Raw genomic sequence first — 19,596 nt, forward strand, 5'->3', positions numbered from 1 at the left:
TTTGTATGCATGTTAGTAAATGTGTGTGTGTGTGTGTGTGTGTGTGTGTGTGTGTGTGTGTGTGTGTGTTGAGTTGTCTGTGTGTACATAGGTGAGCCTGTGTCTGTGTCGGGGAGGGATACAGCGTGTGGAGGGATGGACAAGATCACAGAGCCTGTGTGAATGGAGGTTTGGCTATGGATGTTAGTAAATGAGTGTGTGTGTGTGTGTGTGTGTGTGTGTGTGTGTGTGTGTGTGTGTGTGTGTGTGTGTGTGTGTGTGTGTGTGTGTGTGTGTGTGTCTGTCTGTCTGTGTTGAGTCGTCTGTGTACGCAGGAGAGCCTGTGTTTGCGTCAGGCAGGGATACTGAGTGTGGAGGGATAGCTGCGTTCATATTAAGCCTGTGTGAATAGAGGTTTTTGTATGCATGTTAGTAAATGTGTGTGTGTGTGTGTGTGTGTGTGTGTGTGTGTGTGTGTATTTACCTATTTGTATTTACCTATTTGTAGTATACAGGAATTGAGCAATGCTCGTGTTGTCCTGTCTCCATATCCACATTTATCAAGTGTACCTTTACACACATGAATGTTTTTCTCATGCACCACCTCTTTGTCTAAGTCGTTCCAAATATTTAAGTATTTACCTAATATACCTAATTGTGATATACACGGAATGTACTATGCTCGTGGGTTTTCGTCGCTGTTTCTCAATAAGTCGAATTTAGCTTTAAACTCGTTTAAGTTTTTAGACTGGACGATCTCTTTGTCCAGGCTATTCCATAAGTCTATACTTCTGTAAGGAAAGCTATATTTCTTGATATCCTTCAAGCAGCTTGACTTTTTCAATTTAATTCCGTGTCCTCTTGTTGCTCTCTTATCCCATACAAACAGATCTTCTTTGTCAATTTTATCTACTCCCACCATGGTCCTGAACACCGCAATCATGTCTCCCCTCTTTCTCCTTTCCTCTAACGAAGGCAAATCCAGTTTTTCCAACCTCTCTCTGTATGACAGGTCTGTCAGACTGGGGACCATCTTGGTTGCAGTTCTTTGTATTCTCTCAATCTTGTTTATATCTTTCTTTTTGTGTGGGGACCACACTACCGCTGCATATTCTAACCTGGGGCGGATCATGGCCACTATCAATTTTTTCATGATTTCCTCATCCATATAATGAAATGCTACTCTTATGTTAGACAAGAGTTTATAAGTCTCTCCAACTATCTTGTTAATGTGCTTTTCTGGTGAGAAACTATCTTGGACCTGCACTCCCAAATCTTTCTCTCCTCTCCTTTTTGTGATTAATTCATTACCCAAAAAATAATTCAGTGATGGTCTCCTGGTACTTTTACCCATTTCCAATATTTTACATTTCTTTACATTAAATTTCATTTCCCACGTCCGGCTCCAATTGTGTATCCTATCCAAATCCTCCTGCAGTATTTAACAATCCTCCTCAACCTATATCTTCCTCAAGATCTTTACATCATCAGCAAACAGACTTGCATAACTGTTCACTCCATCTACCATATCATTTACGTAAATCAGGAACACAAGTCAAGAGTGAGAGCCGTGGAAATGAGTTATTTAAGAGGAGCCTGTGGAGTCACATGGAGAAACAGGCTGACGAATGAGGATATAAAGGAGCGTTGTGGTGCTGATGTGGATGTGATAGGAAGCGTTATGAGGAACACACTGAGGTGGTTTGGCCATGTGGAGAGGATGGAGGGTGAAAGACTGACGAAGAGAGTGTATGTGAGTGAGGTGGAGGGGGAAAGAGGGATGGGGAGGCCGAGGATGAGATGGAGAGATGGGGTGGAGAGGTATATGAGAGAGGGGGGTGTGAGTTGGGAGCAGGGCAATGAAATGGCGGGGGACAGGGCGACTTGGAGGCGATTTGTTTGTGGCCACCTCAAACGGGATTGAGGCGTCTGGCAATAGATAGATAGATAAGAACATTACTGGCGCCAACACTGAGCCTTGAGGTGTGTGTGTGTGTGTGTGTGTGTGTGTGTGTGTGTGTGTGTGTGTGTGTGTGTCCGTCTGTCTGTCTGTGTGTGTTGAGTCGTGTGTGTACGCAGGAGAGCCTGTGTTTGCGTCAGGCAGGGATACTGAGTGTGGAGGGATGGCTGAGTTCATATTAAGCCTGTGTGAATAGAGGTTTTTGTATGCATGTTAGTAAATGTGTGTGTGTGTGTGTGTGTGTGTGTGTGTGTGTGTGTGTGTGTGTGTGTGTGTGTGTGTGTGTGTAATTCTAACTCACAGAAGAATCGTGGAAGAGAATTACATGCGCTTCAGTTGAAGGTGTGGGATGATGGGTCTCTTTGATCCCACTTGAACACATACAAGACTTAGCATGCTAGTATAATTATGCAAACACACACACACACACACACACACACACACAAAATCACGTTCACCTCCTGTGATGTTTGACTTTGGAAGGACCTACCAACAAAAGACCGTAATGCATAAATCAATTTAATTTAGCCCAGTCTCAACTAACCTACCTATATTTGCTCGAACTGAACCCTGCTTAACCTCGAATGACCTAATCCAACTTAAATCAACCCAACCTAATCTAGCTTAACCTCACCTAACCCAGTCTAATTGTATTTAACCTCACAATCTCACGTAACCTCCCTATACCTAACCTAACCAATTCTGACGCAGCCTAACCGCATCTAACCCTACTTAATCCTACCCAGTCTCACTTAACCATACCATACCCGACCTAACCCAACTAGTCAAGCCTAAAATGACCTAATCCAACCGAACCTAACCCAACCAAATAAAACCCAACCCGAAACCTATCAAAACCGACGTATTCTAAAGCAATCTAACCTAATCCGTCTATATCTAGTCGAACTGAACCCAACCCGACCAAAAATTACCTAATCAGACCAAACCCTGCCCAAAGTGACCTAACCTAACTTTCGATCGGCTATATATTCGCTAACTAAATTTTGCTGCTGCCTGAAAGTCTACGGATGTCAAATTCTAAGTTTCGCCTGTTCTGGTTACAAGTTTGTGTGTTCTTACCTAATTGATCTTACCTAATTGTATCTTTACAGGAATGAGTCAAGCTCGTACTGTCTCGTGTCTTAAACCATATTTACCGTACATATCCTTAAATTTGTGAATTGTTTTGGCACACTATTTCATTCGGTAGTGCATTCCATTGATCAATTGCTCTGTTTGGGAAACTGAATTTCCTTACGTCTTTATCACCTCTCTTCTTATGCAGTTTTTTGCAGTGTCCTCTTGCTGATACTTCTCCATATGTTAAGTAATCATTTATGTGTGTGTGTGTGTGTGTGTGTGTGTGTGTGTGTGTGTGTGTGTGTGTGTGTGTGTGTGTGTGTGTGTGTGTGTGTGTGTGTGTGTAATTCTAACTCACAGAAGAACCATGGAAGAGAATTACATGCGCTTCAGTTGAAGGTGTGGGATGATGGGTCTCTTTGATCCCACTTGAACACATACAAGACTTCAGCATGCAAGTATAATTATGCAAACACACACACACACATATACACACAGCTCTCTTTCTCTCTCTCTCTCTCCAACTCTCTCTCTTTTACTCTAGTTCATATTTCAAGTGCATATGTAAGTCTATGTCTGACCTTTCACCATATATGTCTGCCTGATTCGCCACGGCTACAATATATCATCTTGCCTGGTCATTACTTACAGCCTCGTATCTGCATAATAAACCGTGAAACATTGTAACTGGCGGACCGTGGCAGGAAAACAAGAGAAAAAGAGGCTGGATAAGAGAAAAGAAGCCGAGAGTAAAAGCAAAAAGAACAGAGAATGAGATAAAGAGAGCAGAGACTGACACAAAAAGCAAAATGGCATGAATGGGGCCAGAAAAAGTGAAAGAGGAAGGACAGAAGAGAGGAAAAGGATAGACACCCAAAGCAGCACTACACTGAGTGAGTGGATGGTGTGCACAGGAAAATGGCACAGCTAGGAACAATTTTACAAATGCTGTACTTAGTCTCCTGTCATGACACCATGACTCCAGCAACCAATGTTTGTGCAGTGGGCATGGAGAAGGAGGACCCTCCTGTCCTAAGGTGCTTTCAGCAGAGGTAAAATGGGTTTTTAGCTTCATAAAAACCTATGCATTTGTGTCTCCTGTTGCCACTATTTGGTAACATGGAGGCACCTTTTATACTCAGAGGGTTAAGACATCTTCCACAGTGGTACTGCATGTAATTACTGTACTTTCAAGTTTATAAATGATATATTTATTAATTTCTATAGTAACCCAGTGTGTCCCATTGAACTGGGCAGTCTCTGGCTGTCTGGACGCTGCTACTCCTCACCCCACCCTAGGGTGGGATAGGAGGTCTGGATGATGATGATGATAATGATGATGATGAAATATGGAAGAATAAAGAAGGTAATAATTTATACCATTATTTAGCAAATGAAAGTATTAAAATAATAAATCAAAAAATATATAATAAAACAGGTATTAATGCTGATGAATTAAAATGTGATGAACAGAAATAAATGCTGCATCAAAATGGGCATGACCTCAGTTGTAGATGTTATACAACTCATGAAACAAGTCTTCAAATTTCAGAGTACTGAATGGTGGATATATAAATGTGAAGGCCAATAACCCATGCACCTAACTGATTTTTATTCCTACTTGACCATTTTCTTACTTAATTTCACTATGCTACCCACATGCCTGTGCTGGAGAATAGAGATGGGAAGACGATTATATGTAAGGTGAATTTCCCCATACACAAAACTTCCTTTGGATGATTTAGAGAATGTACAAGGCAGTTTGCCACATTTATGTAAATGAATATGCTGAAAATATACCAGTAATCATAACATCAATAGACAAAAACTATAGGAAAACTACAGGATGCATCTGTTAACCTAGAACCATAAGACTGTGCAAACAAGACAATGAAAAACTACATCTTAAAACTCTTACCTTCTCCAGTCATATTTTCTGATGAGTCTCGTCGATGGCCATTAGGTCTGTCTGATGGATAATTCTGTTATGTATTCTCAGGCGTTGTTACCTGTGAGGTGGAGAAAGTAAAGGCATAATGAGATTCATAACATATCATATCATTTATAGAGGTTCCAGCATGCCTGCATACATTGGCCTTGATCACCTATTGGCAGCTCTCCATCCTGCTTGATCTCTGGCAGCCTTCCTGTTCAGTCCCTTATCCCTGAGGTCACACTATGACCCTGTCCCAAGTCTTTTTCAGTCTGCCTCTCACAACTCTACCCTCGTAGTTCACATTTCTTACTTTTTGCACAAAACTGTCATTCTCCATCCCCTCCACAAGCCCTTATCATCTCAGTCTACCCCTCCTCATCACAACACCAATACATCTCTAGTCCCATCCTTCCTCTAAATACTTTAGTTGTAAACCTAGCCCCCCCATGCCTTGCATTCAAGGATGCACTACACATCCATCTAACCATTGTCAGTTCTATATGTTTGAGCCAACAAATACAGCATCCTCTTCCTTTACTGCCCAGGTCTCACTACCATACAGCATTACATTCCTAACACATGCTGCCTACAAAGATCCCTTAGCATGGAAGGAGAGCCCCCTCAATGTCAGGAGAGGCAACAGCTCCCTGAACTTCTTCAAACCACTCCTTACTCTGGCCAAAGAGATGCTCCAGCCTCACCTCCAGTACATAACATGTCTCCCAAATTAATAATAATAATAATAATAATAATAATAATAACAATAATAATACAGTAATAATCTGGTCTTTTGTTTCTCAAAAGCACCAGTCCTTCCATAGGGAATTCTGTAGCTCTCGAAACACGTATACATTATTTTTACAATTACAAGAATTGTGACATCTCTCATATACAATACAAACTTCATCAGTAAAAAAAAAAAAAAGAAGAAGAAGAAAAGAAAGGGGCAATAATTAAACCCTACAATCATCTGTCATAATACCTCTCTTCAGGACGTAGCATTTTTAAAAAAGAAAGGCTTTTAGCTGTCTCTTAAAGGATTCAGCAGAAGAGAGTTGTCTCATGGATAATAGCAATCTATTATATAATCTAGGGGCTCTATACACAAAAGAACGATCAGAGAAAGATGACTGGTGGATGGCTCCTGGCTCATCAAGATGCAAGGAATCATCTTCACTGCATAACATCACACCTGGGCGTGTCGATGGGAGTTTTAACAATTCAGCAAGATACTTCGGTTCACCAAACTTAAGAACCTTGAATGTAATAAGACACAGTTTAATTTTAATTCTAGCTTTTACTGGTAACCAATGCAACTCAATCAGAAACGGGGTAGTTGAGGTTCTCGGGGGGAGACCAAACATAAGCCGTGCCACCCTGTTCAACACAGACTGAACTTTTGTTAGTATATTATTTGGAAGACCAACCCACAGTGAATTACAATAATCAACACGAGACAAGACCACTGCATGGACCAATGTTAAGAGTGTTACGAATTCTACTGTCTAGAGGAAGAAAATTCTAATTGTAACATGGCCAAACAAGTAACCCGTAAAAAGTGAACGAATCATATTAGGAATATAAAACTGAGCAAAAAGTTTGATATATATTACACATTATACAATCATTAAATAGTCTCACCAAGGTTAACACTGCCAAACAAGCTTGCAGGAATAATGGGAGAAACTTCGCTTTTCTCTAATTCGTCAAAACCTAACTGGTTAAGCAGAACAGTAATACCCTAATACATAAATATTAAAAGGTAAGGTTAAGCCATTAACTTAGCTGTAAGGTGACCACATGAACTAAAGTAAACCTCTGGACCACTTGTACACAATCGAGGAAACAGAAGGCAGGAGCTGTTCGTCTCAGGGGTTGCTAACACCACACAGATCAGTCAAGGAGTGAGTCACAGACGAACAGCTCCCTCCCTCAACTCCATCAGTTACCCAAGGTTACCAATTGGTCTTTTAAGATGTTGCAAACTACTGTATTATATAAAATTTCAACCTTACTACAAAATATACTAAAGTTAATATAATTATAAACACAAAACTGGAGAATTACTAAATTCATAAATGAGTTCATAATGAATACTTATTACACAATTAAAACACAAGACAACTGAACCCTACCAAGCGCAGAGCTCACACAAAAATTAGTAAGCATGTCCATGACATTGTTAAATGGGGGTTTAGCCATAGTTAGGCAGGGTATGGTGGTATTTCTACCCCCATCGTTAAGCCGGGGTATAGCATCTAGGGGTATCGTATATCGAGGTATTACTGTAATAGCTGTAATGAGTGGATTTCCATCATGAAAAGGGGGCCGGTGTGACTAGGGTGTGAGGCCGCAATGACTAGAGCTGGTAAATTAGGGCCTGGAGTGACTTGAAGCTGATCAAGCATTGTGGAGAGCCACCACTAGCTGACCAAGGCCGATCCATGCAAGGATGTTGGTGCCTTTGATATGATGATACAAATTAAATTATAAAAATCCATCATCCACTCACTTGATGTAGAGCTGCCTACTTCTTCCTTAGCCTTTATTATTCTTTTTCTGTGCCTGTTCTCCTCTCTTCATGTTTCTCCCATCTTTCCTGTCACTTCTTATTGCTTTTCTTTCCTTTACAGGTGGCTTCTACAAGGCTCGGTAAGAGGCTTGCTTGATTGGCTTGGTGTGGTCCAGTAGGATGATGTCATGCATCACATCACGACATGGCCTAGGAACGTCACCGCAGATCCCTCTGAATTCCCTCATCAGATTCACCAGATCTGCTGACTGCCGAAGTGAGAGGTGCTGCAATTTAGGACCAAAATTAGACAAAAGCTCAATGTTACATAGCTTAAGGGGATCAGCCTCAAAGAATTCTGGATCTTCCACTTCCACTTCGTGCTGTACCATGATTTGTCCTCCTCCTCTACAGTAGTATGGCTTCAGTAAGTTTATATGTACCCGATGTTCCTTTCTTCCACGATCAGGAGTCTCTATTACATAGTTCACAGAATCAACCTTTTCTTTGACTTTGTATGGTCCAAAATACTTTGCCTGAAGAGCATTCTTAGCTAAAGGAAGAAAAGCCAGTACTAAATCACTGGGATTAAAGTTTCTTTCCACTGCTTTCGTGTCAAAAGTCTCCTTCATGGTTTCCTGTGCACCCTTCAAATTTTCTCTGACAAAACTTCTGATATGATTTAACCTGTCTCTGAACTTTTGTACATATTGTAAGAGAGGCACAGTGTTATCCTTTGTTACCCAACTTTCTGGGACTAATTTGAGTGGTCCCCTAACCTCATGTCCATACACGAGCTTGAATGGAGCATAACCAAGAGATTCCTGCTTACTCTCTCTAATGGCAAACAGAAGCAGATGTATCCCTTCATCCCACTCTTTCCCTGCTTCCAGACAATACTTTCTCAGCATTTGCTTATAAGTCCGATGAAAACGCTCTAAAGCGCCCTGTGACTCAGGATGGTAAGCTGTAGCAAAGTACTGCTTAATAGACAACTCATGCATCACTTGTTGAAAGAGACCACTTGAAAAATTCGAGCCTTGGTCTGACTGAATGGATCTGGGTATAACATACTGAGTAAAGAATTTGGTCAGTGCCTTAACAATTAATTTAGCAGAAATTTTCCTCAAAGGAATACATTCAGGATACCGAGTGGTAGCACACATAATCGTAAAAATGTACTGGTTTCCACTCTTAGTTTTTGGCAATGGACCTACACAGTCAATTATAATATGACTAAATGGCTCTTTCACAACCTCAATGGGCTTGAGAGGTGCTGGTGGAATAACACTGTTAGGCCTCCCTACCAGTTGGCAAGTGTGGCATGTCTGGCAATACTCTGAGACGTCCCATTTCATCTTTGGCCAAAAGAAATGTCTCATTAACTTGCTACAAGTCTTACGAACTCCTAAGTGTCCGCCTAGACCATCATGAGCTAAACCTATTAAATCCTGACAGTAGACAGTTGGAACTACAACTTGGTACAAAACGGAAGTCTGATCATTAGCAGGTACATCTGTTGGTCTATACTTTCTCATAAGTATGTTAGAACGAGTGAAGTAACAGGTACTTGAAGGGGAGTCTACCTCATCATATGACTGACAAAAATATTTTAGCAGGTCGGGATCTTCTTGTTGTGCTCTAATAAGCATTTCTTTAGTGATAGGTAAATTCTTTATCTCGTCACTGTCATTAATACTTGTTTGTTTAAACAAATTACTAAGGTCAAGTCCAAGATCATCTTCATTTTCTACAGCCTCATCCTCAGGAGAGGACTCACCTGTATATACTCTGTGTGTAGTCATACTTCTAGTTATGGCACAACTAGGAAAAAGATACGGGTTTTCATTTTCTAATTGTTCTGTTGGATTGTAACTACAGGGTACAAGGGTTACTACAGGATCAGGTACCAGAAAATCACCAGCTATGTCATTACCCAACAAAAATGTCATGCCATCAACTGGAAGGGGAGAATCCTGAACTCCTACAGTGATATATTGCTGCACAAGATCTGACTCTATATAAATTCATGCTAAAGGAACAGTGACAACTCCACCAACACCCCTCAGAACCACGTGCTCACCAGTATAAGAGTTTTCTATAAATGGAACAGCACTCTTAACTACCACACTGTGTGATGCACCGGTATCCCTTAATATCTGAACTGGGTAAGAAATTTCTAATGAGCTATCACTTGAAACTAATCCCTTAAACATGAATGGACCAAATGAGCCAGTCTTATCACTTGAGGAGGCTACAACAGTGACACCATTTTCCTTCACTGTACTTAACACAAGGGAAGATTCTGATTTAGCTGCATTCTTTTTTGCCAGCTTTGGACAATTAGCAATGACATGTCCTGGTTGTTTGCAGTAATAACAAGCATTAACTGATCCTAATGCAGTTGGTTCTTTTCTTGATCCTGAACTCTTAGCATTCTTAGACAAATTGACTAAGACCTTGCTAACAAGACTGAGATTCTTTAAGCTTATCGCCCTGATCACTTGACTCCTCACTGCCTCCCAGCCTCCTGCCAGCTTGTCCATAGCGGTTCTGAGGTTTAAGCTTAGTACGATGTGTTAAGGCATAATTATCTGCTAATGTTGCAGCTTTACTCAAAGTGGTCACCTCACGTTCATCCAAGTACAGCCTGATGTCAGAAGCCACTGAACGTTTAAATTCTTCTAACAGGAATAGTTCTTTTAAGTCATCATAATTTTTTACATTTCTAGACCTAATCCATCGCTGAAATAACCTCTCTTTCTCTGCTGCAAACTCAACGTAAGTTTCTGACTCTGTCTTTCTTAAGTTCCGAAACCGTTGTCTATAAGCTTCCGGAACTAAATCGTAAGCTTTGAGCACTGCCTCCTTAACCTTGGTGTAATCTTTGCATGTTTCTTCTGAAAGGCTAATAAAAATAGTCTTTGCTTTTCCGACCAATACCGTCTGAACCAGAATTGACCAGTTCTCCTTAGGCCACTTTAAACTATTTGCAATCTTTTCAAATTGCAAAAAAAACTCTTCAGGATCACGCTCATCAAATGATGAAATTAACTTGGCATGCTTACTGACATCAAACTGAACCTGAATATTACCTTCCCTTTTTAATTCTAACTCTAGCTGTAACTTCTTAAGGTCATGCTCCCTTTGTTCTCTCTCATGTTCCCTCTGTCGCTGTGAAGCTTCCTCTGTTTAGCAGCCTCAACCAATTCCAACTTCCTCAAAGCAATCAGTTCTGAAACATGGCTGCCACCTTCACCCACAGGATTTGTATCACACAAAGTTAAAGCAGAACTAGGAAGTATATTGCTAGACACTAATGTTTGAATTACTATCCTTTTGAGTTCTTCTTTTCTTATTTTACTATCAAATGGTATTTCATAATAAGTAGCAAGCGAAACCCAATCACTTTTTTTCAAAACTACATCCTGTAATAATGGCAATGAAGGGTCAGCAACAAATTCAGCTAAATCAAATACTGCCATAATAACTTATAGAAATGCCAAAGTAAATCAAAATCAAAACAATGACAAGAAAGAGAAGACTCTTCAAACCACCATTACTCGGAATTAAAACGTCTGGCAAAACGAAGAAAAGCTTCACTCAAGGCTTCAGAATTATCCCGGTCGGGCCCCCATATGTTACGAATTCTACTGTCTAGAGGAAGAAAATTCTAACTGTAACATGGCCAAACATGTAAGCCTTGGACTTGGAGGCGATTTGTTTGTGGCCACCCCAAACGGGACTGAGGCGTCTGGCAATAGATAGATAGATAGATTTTATCCAGATTTCCCATACAGCGTGTTGCATGAAATGTCTGACAAACTTCAGCAAGTTGTTCTTGAGACAATTTTGAGTTAAAAATTGCTGCATCAACATGGGTTCATTTCTCATCTATTATGCTCAGGTTCTGTTGGGAATGGCAGCAGATTAGAGACTGGTATCTGCAAAATGTTATCCATCACCACCACCACCAGGATTATCATCATCATCATGTCTCTTTTTTTTCCCCACCTACAAGTGGGGTTGGGTGGGGTCCGGAAGGCAAGGAAGAGGAAGTAACAAGATAGTGATGGACATAATCATTTTATCCAACCTTCCTATATTTTAAAAATTCAATGCAGCTTTATAATGAACCATGAGTATCTTTTAAGTAAACAGTTAAGTCACCATCAATTTAACAATGAAACCACCAAGACATGGAGTACTTGGAGAACACAACACCTAAACCCTTCAATCATCAAGCCCTTGCCCTGTGACTGTGACCTTTGACTGATCATTCCAAATACAGAAATGTGCCTTACTTGTAACGATGGCTTTTTGTATCCTGGCTCCCTCTCTGCACCAGCTTCAACTTGTTCTTCAATTTACTCCTCAGACCACCAGCTTCTTTCATCACCTTAGCCACATCTTTCTTCTCTTTGGTCATCTTTTTCTCTTCTGCTTCCTTCATCCTGCAAAATCAATTATTATAATCAGTACAACATTGCCATTTACAGTTGTATTCTTGGTAGATTTGGATATATCTCAGCACCTCTTTCTGAGCCATTCACTGTGCACATTTCATCTCAGTGTGGTTTTGTATATTACTGATGCGAACACTGTCACTGTACAAGCACCATAAATAACAGTGCATAATGCTGAGGTGTAATATACAAAAAGGGTTGTTATGAGAGAGGGTTGTATACAAGAGAGGGGCGTGTGAACTGGGAACACAACAGTGAAATGATGGGGGACAGGGAGACATGGAGGTGATTTGTTTGTGGCAACCCCTTATGGGATTAAGGCGTCTGGCAACAGATAGACAGATGGATAGATAGGTTGTTAAGGAAGCGCTGCTATCAGGCCACCTATGATCCCTACACCATTTAACCCTTTGACTGGACCTGATGCACAAGGTTTGTATTCAAGCTAACACCAAAGTATTTTATAAAACTATGACAGTTACTAGCAGTCACAGGCTCATGAAAACTAACTAGAAATAAACTCTTTCTCTGTAACTGATCCATCTAAAAGTTATATTTAGGCAAACACTACATGATTATACTCAGGTTTAAACTAGTGCACAACAGTACATCATTGTAAAGTATCATATGCATTATATACCAGAGTATGCACTGTGCATATATAAATCGCTGTATATAAGTGGTGTATATGCTTTTTGTGTCTTCATTGTGTCTTGGGCATTATGGGTACTACTTCCTGCTCTCTGGTTTGATTTGAGTGGTGTCTGGGACAGTCTTAGATCAGTGCTGTTAAGTTACTGTTTGGATTTGGAGAGCACCCATTTCTTACTATTTACCAGTCATCATTTGGGAGGCAATGGTGTGAGTGCTTTATTTATGAGGATTTTTATGTACTCTTTTCATAAATAACATTGTTCATTTCATATTGTGATCTATTGCAACAGACATTAGTTTATTATGTGTAACACAATTATTATTATGTGAATGTGTTCCTTATCCCCAGCTGTGTTGCGACACTGTCTTGTTATAACTTATCCGCTTTGTATGTTAGCCATTATGTTTCATGTGACTGATATGTCCTTGATGTAACGAGTTGTAATATAAACGTGTCAAGTGGGGTTGGTGGGCATGTGGAGAGGGTGGAGGATGACAGTTGGGTGTGGAAAGTGTGAAGTGTGAACGTCGGGGGTAGGGCTGTGAGAGGCAGACTGTCACATTTATAATAGCACTTAAGTTAACTGAGGAGGGAAATACCACTCCTGAATGTGTGCTGCTTTTTTTTTTTTTTTTTTTAACCTTAAGTAGGATTAGTGCCCCTCCCTGTAAAACAATTAACTCTGAAAATGAAGGTAGGTACCGTAGGTAAAATGGCTTGCACATACATGGTGATGGAAGTCATCTAAAATAACTGTTAACGATTGTGTTGATCAGAGCAAATATCTAGCAGAATTTTTAAACATATTTTCATGGACTATGGAAAATTTAAACTTCAGTGGTGTGGTCTTGAGACAATTTACAGTAAATGAGTTATGAGGCAGCTTCCAATATGGTAATGTAGAACATTTACTTTTAATTAATCATCCTTTGCAGACATAGAGAGATATGATTATTTTTGTAATGTTAGCATTACCCACAGTAACGTTAGGATACTTGTTAAGTTACATCTATTTGCATAAGGCTGTATAAATACTGGCAAGTTTTTACAAGTAGGCAATAAACAGTTCAGGAATATTATATGTGTATAGTATACAGTACTCCCTCAGGATCAGTGAACCCCCATAATCCCAGTTGGAAATAATAACCAAAATAATTCACATAACCTAACCTGAACTACACATTGCCAACTTGTAAAATACCTAAATACCAGGGTGTCAAATGAGGTCATGTTAGAGTTATTTTACCAAAGTGCTGTTCATGTTTTGGAACTATAATCCAGGCTCTATCATCATTTACAGAATCATCCACAACCACAAGGCAGAAGCGGATTACTGAAAGGAATAGCAGGAAGCTTGCTGCAGAATTGGTGTGGAACACAAGTGCTTCAACTACAATTCAACCATCCCCTGAAAATGATAGGCCATCAGATGTCTGGTGTACACTGAATTTCCTCTTAAAAGGTACAGTAGCTGTATATTACTGTATTACAAATTACAGGGGCAGTTGCAAACCAGCTGCAGATGGGCCTGCTGGCCTGGCAGGACTGGGGCTAACCAAAACTAGCAACAACATTTTGCATGCAGAAATGTCAATAAGGATTTTTGCCCATTGGCATTAATTAAGAAGTAAAGTTAGCAAGATTTTTACACATTGCTTTTTTCATATTGCTGGTACCTGTAAGTGATTTAAACTTTATAAAAAAATGGACAGGTTTATTGATTGAGCAATAATTCATATTTTGGATCCAATTACAATATAGTTTGGGTACCATATATTGGAGTGAATGTTATTTTTTTTCATAAGGTTCATTATCACCCCATTGAAAAAACACTAAAACATTAACTTTCACAGGTATGGTTATGCTTCATTTAAAGTAAATCAGATTTAGCTAGTGCTCATACCTGGCCTTCAAAATATGAACACTGAAGTTTGAGTTCAACCCTAATATATAATTTTTAACCCCTTTTGACTACATAGTGGTGTATGCTGATGAGCTGTAATATATAAAGGAGGAAGTATGAACTTGTAACATGCCATCACAATATGTCGTACGCTATTATGTAACCTTGCCTAACATGCCCTTATTACTTCCCTTTACTAAGTTTTACTAACACTTCCCTTATTACCCTATTGCACTATTTTCACCTCCTTCAAGAACAATTTCTTTGATTCCTTCCACTTCTCACTCAAGTTCCTCCTCCTAACCTCTCTTACTATCAATTTTACCTCTCTCCTACATATATTTCCTGCTTCCTTCTCTCTATTTCTCCTTGCCCTTTACTTCTCATCCATTTCTTATACACTTTCTTCTTTTGTGCCAGAGCCACTTTCACCTCATCACATCACCATGCTGTTCCTTGCTCTCCCTTGCATCTCCTCCTCACTCCACATACTTCCTCACATGCTGCACATATTTCCTCCACAAATATCTTGTTCATTTCTTCCACATTGCTCATCTGTTCCCATTCATACCTGTCTAATCGCTCTTCCACTGCTCTCTTATATTCTTCTCTTTCTCCTTCAGTCTTTATACCATAATATACTTATTTCAGGTGCTGTTACTAAAGAGGATACTGTTCCTCCTAGAAATACTGGTCATCCACAATCAGCTCCTACCATGCCTACAACCAGTGCTGAGCACCTGCCATCAGCTCCTATCATGCCTACAACCAGCACTGAGCACCTGCTGTCAGTTCCTACCATGCCTACAACCAGCTCTGAGCACCTGCCACCAGCTCCTTCCATGCCTACAACCAGCGCTGACCACCTGCCGTCAGCCTCTGCCATGCCTACAACTGGCGCTGACCTCCTGCCGTCAGCCCTTGCCATTCCTTCAGCCAACATCAGCAGTACGTCAAAAGCCTCCTCTAATTTGCCACTGACACTCGTTGATGAAAATTTTTTACAATTGCAGTTGGAGAAACAACAGAGTGATACTGAAAGATTAAAAAAAGAAAATTTAAAGTTGAGATATAAAAATAAAATGTTAAAAGTTGACAAAAAAATAATAATTTTTGCCATTAACGATGCAAAGCAGTGTATGAAAAACAATACAGTAAAGGCTGTTGAGGAATATCTGAAACCATACTTCACTGATACTCAGATCAAATGTCTAATACCCAAAAGATCAGCAAGACATTGGACTGAAGATGACATTGCCTTTGCTCTGAGTGTTAGAAGTGTGAGTGCCAAATGCTACAGATGGATGCGAAAGCACTGGAAACTGCCTCTTCCTTCAATTTCAACTTTGAATAAATGGGTTAAAGATATTAATTTTGAACCAGGTATTTTAAACTCGGTATTAAGAATGATGAAGGCAAAAGGACAATCCATGACCAATGGCGAAAAAGCTTGCATGATATCGTTTGATGAAATGAAAGTTGACAGGTGTTATGTGTATGACAGAACTGCAGACAAGCTTTATTGTAGCCATGAATATGTTCAAGTTGTTATGGCTACAGGCATTATTGGCAATTGGAAGCAACCTGTTTATTATAATTTTGACACAAAAATGACCAAGGAACTGTTATTTTCCATTATTAACAGTGTTGAAGAAGTAGGTTTTGAGGTGTGGGGTACAGTATGTGATATGAGTGGTTCCAACAGAGACTTGTTCTCTACTTTAGGGATAAGCCAGGACACCACATCTTTCAGAAATCCAGCTGATGAAGGTAGATGTGTCTATGTATTTGCTGATGCTCCATATCTGTTAATGTTAATTCGAAACAATCTCCTTGATCATGGAATAGAAACACCCTTAGGACCAGTCAGTAAAATACCCTTGTTTGAATTGGTTGATTATGAATAATAGGTAGGCTTAAATATGGAGTGTAGTTAAATGTCATACTCAATTCATTGTTACAGAATGTCACATGTTATAATAATGAGTTATGTAATGAACAGGTATAGGCTAATTCCTTATACAGTACAACCTCTTGAGGCTATCATTGTAAAATAACTAGAAATCTCTTGTAAGCCAAATTTCCATACTGTGTATGCTCTTTACTCATAAGCTCTTACAAGTATAATGTGATAATCATCTGTGATTTTAGACATTTATGCAATGTATAATTCCTTTTTTACTTAAAGTCTGATACCAAATGTGCTAACATACTCACCAAAGATAAGTATGCAGTCATGTACAGGTACTAAATTCCTTATACATCCTTTGTATGTTCTTTAATCATAAGCTCTTAGCAGTATTATGTGATAATCCTCTGTGATTTTAGACACTTATACAATGTATTATTCAGTTTTGTACCTGAAGTGTGTTGCCAAGTGTGCTAACTTGCTAATCAGAATTTCAAAGTTAAGTACGTAGTTATGTAATGTTCAAGTATGCTCTTTGCTCACAAACTCTTAATAATATTGTGTGATTATCCTCTGTGATTTCTGACATTTATGCGATGCATTTCTGAAACAAAGTTTACATTTAAGTATTTATTGAAGTTTCATCCCATATTACATATGCATATCATTACTATAACCCATGTTAAGCAATACACAACAGTATGACAATCCACTTTGATATCAGGTGTTTTAAGTACTTCCCTTGCATGCATGTACAGTATACTGAACCAAAGAATAGAACCGATATTAAAGAATGTCACATGTTTTAATAATGAGCTGTGCAGGAATAGTACCAGGATAATCAGTCCAGCATTAAATATGGTGTGTGTGCAATTAATATTTCAGCTTTGTACCTGCTGTGTAATACTAAGTGTGCTAATATACACATCCAAAGTTTAGGGTTAAGTATGTAGTTATGTAATGTACAGGGACTTACTTCCTTACAAACTTTTGTATGCTCTCTACCCATAAGCTGTGGGCAGTATTATGTGATAATCTGTTATTTCATATATGCAATATATTAAAAAAAAATAAAGCTTATAGTTGTGTATGTATTTAGTTATGTCTTTTATACAACCTCTGCAAAGTATTACTACAAGTGAAGGTTTGGTTCTCAGGCAAGTAAGTAGAAATAAGGTACAAAATCATTAAAGGAAAATACAAAGTAATTTTCTGCCAAATGTATAACCTAATCGAATGGTCATTTTAAGAAACTACAATCCATTTTTAGGTTATGTAACCATGCTACATTCTGTCAATTATGATGAAGTTGCCAAGAGTCTACCTTCTCTTTTTAGTTATTTTATCATGTGCAGAATAGCCACGATGGTTATGTTACAATTTTGACCCATGACTGAGTTAGGCTGGCCAGCTAGGTAGCAGAAGACACTCTGGAAGTCCCTCATTAGCACAACAGCAAGAAAATGGGTAACCAAATTAAGCTTTTACTTGTGTATTAGTTATACAAATATATGCTATTGCCATTATATAGATATAAATAAAGAAAGAAGTGCATGTTAGAAAATAATAAACATCGATCACTGTAATGGGTAATTCACCATACCTCCCATTCTGTTAAACAGAACATGCTGTCTGAGTTAAAGTTTTACAGTGAAAAATTTTCCTGAAATAAAACACATCTCTTCAACCGCTGAGTCAGGCCTTTACAGTAAGTAAACAGTATACTTAAGTGAAGTAAATACAGAAGAACTAAGTACATAATAACTTATTCCATTACAGTATTTAGTAAGTGAAAGCATTAAAAGAATAAATTAAAAAAATATATATATATAATAAAACAGGTACTGATGCTGAAGAATTAAAAGGTGATGAACAAAAATAAATGCTGCATCAAAATGCACATAACCTCTGTTGTAGATGTTATAACACTCATTAAACAAGTCTTCAAATTTCAGAGGTTTGAATGGTGGATAAATAAATGTGAAGGCCATTAACCCACACACCTGACTGATATTTATTCCCACTTAACCATTTCCTTACTCAATTTCAGGATGCTGCCTTGCATCTGCCTTAGAGACCTGCCTTCACCAGCCACACAGAACACCTCCTATTCAACTCACTCCTCCTCCAATCATGTACCACTTACAGAACCAGTTTCTTTCCGAGGTTAGAGGAAATACTGAAGTTTGTTTGACTGATATTTAAACATGTTAGGTTAAATATAAGTGGGTCAAAACACCTTAAAAAACACCCCATTTTACCCATATGTGCTGCACCAGCAATGTGGGTTAAAAACACCCTGCCCCAGCCAAATGATTATTGGCTCAATGTTGTCCCCAGTTGGCCTGTTATCATCATCATCATCAGCAGCAGCAGCACCTTCTTTCCCACCCTAGGGCAGGGTGAGGGGTAGCAACATCCAGACAGCCCAAGTTTGCCCAATCCAATGGGTCACGCTTCCATTCACTCATCATTCAAACCCTTGGAATCCTGGCTCTATCTGCTACGCCAAAAAAAATCGCCACACTCTGTAGCTTCACATAAATGTATCCGATAGAGTCAATACAGAAGGTTTACTGCGGTCTATGCTTACTGCACTGGTAATGTCATCAAGTGGTGGCCAACAGGTTAGCATGGGGTACAAAAGTGTAGTTATTACATGCTGTACAGATTACTGCTTACCGTATGATGGAACAACAGAGATGCGATTCTGGTAAATGGGTCCTTCTTGTCTAAATGAACAGTGTCAAGACCTCTTGCTGCCACAGCCACCATAAGGAGGCACTGGTGGTCACACCTTGTCCTGCATCTGAGGATTGAAATAAAGAAATGGTTACAGATGGTTCTTTAAATCTATTCTCTAATATTTTTAACATACCCAACAGCGAAACATATTAACATTATTTCACTTTATACAGGTTAAAATGAAAATATACCTAAGCAGATTTTGTCTTTATCAATGAAAGAAAAGTTGAGGGCATTCATTGTTAAACCCTGTCACACTTATCTATAAAAAAATAAAAAGTCAATACTCTGATACAAGGTAAGCAATTGTATAACTATTGCAATAAAATATAACTAAAGGTGAAAAGCAAGATACAGTATAACCTTGGACCTAACAAGAAAACAATACAGATAAAAGAAAACACCAGCCTTTGCAAGACAACTCCCAAATACCACAGTGAAAGCAAGACTC

Source organism: Coenobita brevimanus, chromosome 7 (assembly GCF_032717465.1).
Source record: "Coenobita brevimanus isolate Jiangsu-jjx chromosome 7, ASM3271746v2, whole genome shotgun sequence".
Taxonomy (NCBI): domain Eukaryota; kingdom Metazoa; phylum Arthropoda; class Malacostraca; order Decapoda; family Coenobitidae; genus Coenobita; species Coenobita brevimanus.